The sequence below is a fragment of the Ipomoea triloba genome, chromosome 1 (assembly GCF_003576645.1).
Source record: "Ipomoea triloba cultivar NCNSP0323 chromosome 1, ASM357664v1".
In the NCBI taxonomy this organism is placed as follows: domain Eukaryota; kingdom Viridiplantae; phylum Streptophyta; class Magnoliopsida; order Solanales; family Convolvulaceae; genus Ipomoea; species Ipomoea triloba.
Window position 1 is genome coordinate 28,744,965 of NC_044916.1, and position 4,826 is coordinate 28,749,790.

The following is a 4,826-nucleotide window of genomic DNA, read 5'->3' on the forward strand; positions in this document are numbered from 1 at the left end:
ATATGTTGTGTGCCTGTAATTGAGAAGGTGTGTGCTTGGCGTGATTTATGGTATAAGCACACAAATGCACAATGTTAAAATATAGAGATGTTAGAATCTAAAATTTTAGGGTGATAATATACCAAACCGTGTTTGAAAAAGATGGTTATATGTTTGTAATGGCAAGAAGTAATATACAATTAGATAGAAAGGGGAAAAAATTTAATAAAGAGGCTTATTCATTAACAACATAGCATGAACCGAAAAGGAAATGGATACCGTAGTTTGAAGTAATATTTGATTTTAAGATTGCAAAAAAATACGTTAGTTAGAGATAAGTATTCATTTATTTTTGGAGTAATTGTAAGTTGTATACACAGGTGTGTGAATGGTTTCGAGCCCCTAAGCTATGCATTGTGTGCATGGATTTGAGAATGTGTGTGCCTTGCGTTAATTATGTTAGAACTACAAGAATGGACAGTGATTAAATTATAAAATGTTAGATTCTCCAATGTTTCTTAATTATTTGGTGTTATTTGTTTGTAACGGAAGGAAGTAATATAAGTTTTGATAACAAGTGAAAAAATTAATACAGAAGCTTATTGATACAAGTGCATCTATTGTAGTTATAGACCTTATGGCAAATAATTTGTTTGATTGATAATTTGTGTGCCACTAAGTGAAATATTGTATGGCTGAACGTGTGAATCGATTGCCCAAATGGACATGAAGGGAATACTGAGGCACCGGGTGTACAGACTTGCCAAGGAAATGGTAATTACTTTATCCCAGAGTGTGATCAATCCAAGAAACCATATATGGGGCAGCATTTTTCATCGATAGAAGAAGGTCGCACCCTAAGTTTAGCATGGGGAAACCTTTCTCGTTCATCAGCAGTTAACACATTATTCGGGACCTCACGTGGTGGATCCTGTCTATTCCTTTGTAAGGATGGAACAGGGCCTTTAACGAAATCGTCATCATCATCAGGGAAGAGGGACGAAGACGCCACCACCGGTGCAACCCTAGCCCTTTTTTGCTGCCACCAATAAACCATACAAACATGAAAATGAATCGTGCCACAGAATATATTAAATTGAACACTGTCACACAATTAATATCAAAAGCTACAATAGATTTAGGCACAGAAGAAACACAACGGTGGCACACAATTAAATCCCACTTGGCACACCAACAAATGAACCACGAAACCATCACATTATAGCCTTATGCACACAATATTTGCGCAATAGAACACATCACCATACCACTTGGCACAATAGTAAACAAACCACGAAATCCACCCATGCAATTGCAAAATGAACCCACATACTTGAGCACATACGATAACAAAAGGAAGGAAAAAATCAACAAAGACATGAACTTGGACAAATAGCACACAATTAAACCCCCCTTGGCACACCATAAGAAAAAAAAAAGCACAAACCCACCGCACTATAACCTTATGCATACAATATTTGCGAAATTAGCACACAACACCATGCCACTTGGCACACCAGTAAATGAACAACGAAATCCCACATACAGTTGCTAAATTAAACCACATACTAATAACATACTAAAACTTGTTAGTCATTATAGGCATTGGCATACAATAATTACACATTGGCATATAATTCCATTCAAATGACTTATAAATTTTAACTGGGCAAAAACATAGGCAGCAAGTTTCTGGTGCAAGCATATGAATGTATTCTTATATAGCTCTAAAAAAAATCTAACACTCAAAATTCTTGTTTATAAAATGGAAAATTCTTAGCAGAGTTATTCAGCCTCCTATTTGCTGATGGTTAAGTTTGAAAGTGTAAGTGCTTCCCATCAAATTCAACTGTTGCAAAATCAATAAAAAGGTTCTTGATTTCTGAATAATTTTTACACTGGCAACTATTCGGTTAGACAACAATCCAGAGTGTAACATCAGATCCATCCACAAACGCCTCTTAGTTAAAAACCTGGACCAGCTATAAGATACGTCAGGTTGTAACATCAGATCCATCCACAAACGCTGAACCTTACCCAACTTGAAAGTTCTCAAAATAATATACCGGGAATAAAAAGTAAAATACCTCTTGAACTCTTAAGTCATATTTAGCATCTTTTTGTTGGGATCATAAAACAACTACTAATTCATGCACACATGGAAATGCATATATTTACATATAACAAAGTTTAACGCCTTGATATACCACTCAAAATTACTTCTAAAGGCGAAAAAATAGCTCAATCGCAAATATTCAATAACATTCAATGTGCACAAACTTGAGCACATACGGTGGCAGTAAATAACATTTAAAAAATTCAGAATATATTATTAAAAGAAAACGAAACAAAAATCGACAGTAATATTAACAAACAAAATTCGGCAGTAATCCCAATAACAAAAAAAAAAAACGAAACAAAATACTCACTGTAATCCCAATAACAAAAAAAATGAAACAAAAAACTCACTGTAATCCCAATAACAAACAAAATTCGGCAGTAATATTAACAAAATTCAGAAAAAAAAACGATAAACCCTTATCGCCCTTAACATTTTTTAACAAGTATACATTCAAAACTACAATTACAAACATACACACGCGGACAATGAACCCAAAAAAAAAAAAAAAAACTAACCTGGATTCGACGCCGACGACCTACTTCGCCGGCGGCGAGTTGAACCTTCTGCCATAGCCGCACCACCCCTGCAAATCCCTCACAATCGACTGCCACAAACGACGAAGAAGAATAGCGCCGGAACCTCCAACAAAGCCGAGAACCACCGGGAAACCTCCAGCCGAGAATCACCGTGAACAACTACTGCTCCGTCTGCGTCCGTCGACTTCTCCAACAGAGACACGAAGCCGGCACACGCGGGGAGAGAAAGCTTTCGCACAACAACGAGAAACAAGGAACTGAATCGTCAAAATAATTTTAATTTTAGTAAACCACTAAATCTTCCAAAATTAAAGCACTTATAAAAGTCAAAAATACCCCAAATATGTTAAAAAAACTCACGGTCATCCCAAACAAAACAAAAAAATAAGATTGATCTTACACCATCCAAGAATCTAATTCAACGGACACCATTAGTCCTAAAAATCCTATAAAATATATTAGTCCTAACCTGAATACAATCCGTGCCTTAATTATTCATAATTTAAATTTACTTCCTAAGTTATTAGCATAGTGATAGATTTTGTCTTTAAATTCGAATAGAATTGAAGTTACTCTCAAAACTATTAGGCCAAGAGTATGTCGGAGTGGAGGTTGCACACATGTGTATCACTATACCACACCCCATTGTCCACAAACAAACAACCCTATCAAGAGTACATTAATAAACATTAAAAAAAATTATTAGGATTCCATATAAATAAACAGAAGTTAGGGTTGTCAAATGTCAACTACTATATATGTAGTGTGATGACATTCTAATTACCATTCTAGATGGATAATCATATGTTCAAACCCTAGTGGATATTTTAAAAAAAAAAAACAAAAGTTAAGGTTTTGTTTTAAATCCTAAGAGGACTCTTGGTTAAAGGAATGGTTTTTTTTTTTTTTTTTTTTTAGAGAATGTAAATATTTTCAAAGATCTCACATAACCTAAGAATTTTGGGAAATGAGATTCCTATAAATATCACAAAAAAATGAACTAAGATCAAGTTATAGAATATTACATTTCTTAAAAAGACCTCACATTTTTTAACCAAATAATGAGAATTTGATAGAAAAATGTCAAATTAGCCCTATAAGTCTACTGAGTAGTGCAATTGGATGATCTCCTAATGACAAAAAGTTCTACTGGGGTAATCTATAAAAAAAAATTTGATTCCTAACCTTAATTACTTATTCAGCAGTCGCCGACTGGTCGTGGTGGCCGTGGTGATCGGGGTGGCTCCAGTGGCAGTCATGTGTTCTGTCAAATTTGTGGGCGTCCAAGTCACTCCGACGCGGCTTGTTATGACAGGTTTAATGAAGTTGTTGCTCCTTGTGCGAACTTGTCCTATCATGATGTTGGGGCGCCACCTCCTGACTCTCAGTTGTGGGTCCTAGACACGGGTGCTACGAATCATGTGACGCCAGATATTGCTGCGTTGTCTGTTCCTGAGGAGTATATGGGTACTGACACTCTTTGTGTTGGTGACGGTATGGGTTTTCCTATTAGTCATATTGGTCATGCTTCCTTTAGTACCTCCTCTCGTTCTTTTCGTTTATCTAATATTCTTCGTGTTCCTTCGCTTTCTACGTCCTTTTTATCTGTTCAGAAATTCACTACAGATAATAATGTCTTTTTTGAGTTTCATCTGTCGTTTTTTGTTGTGAAGGATATTCAAACCAAGGAACCTCTGCTGCGGGGCAATAGCTCTGGGGTTGTTTACATCTTGCCAGTTTCGAGTTACAGTTCGTCGCCTTCTGCATTTTTTTCGACCTGCGCCTCTGTTCCTACTTGGCATGATCGTCTTAGTCATCCTCATGATCGTGTTCTTGGTTCTGTTTTACGTTTTTGTTCAGTTAGTGGGTAAAGGTCTGTGTCTCGTTGTAATTCAGGTCTTTGTAGTGCTTGTCAGTGGACAAGTCTGCTCGTTTTCCCTTATCTCGTATTGACTCTTCTAGTTCTTTTGTTTTGGATTTAATTTATACAGACATCTAGGGTCCTGCACCCATTTTATTTTCTGATGGTTATCGCTATTTTTGTAATACCTCATATTTTCCTAACATTATTATTTTAATAAATATTTTCAAAAAGGGATTATTATTATTATTATTTTATATAAATCTAACTATTTTGTTATGGGCATTGGGTCAACTTAATTTTTTTTACTACTTAAATCCCTAAGCCC

General features: G+C 35.7%; 1 long non-coding RNA gene across 1 annotated transcript; it reads right to left on the minus strand.

Annotated features, from left to right (window-relative positions):
* Positions 1-493: 493 nt before the first annotated feature.
* Positions 494-2,937, minus strand: LOC115995803. Its single transcript, XR_004093568.1, has 2 exons — positions 2,617-2,937; positions 494-1,018 (listed from the first exon to the last, which is right to left on the minus strand). It is a non-coding gene; the product is annotated as an uncharacterized LOC115995803 (long non-coding RNA).
* Between the last annotated feature and the right edge of the window lie 1,889 nt (positions 2,938-4,826).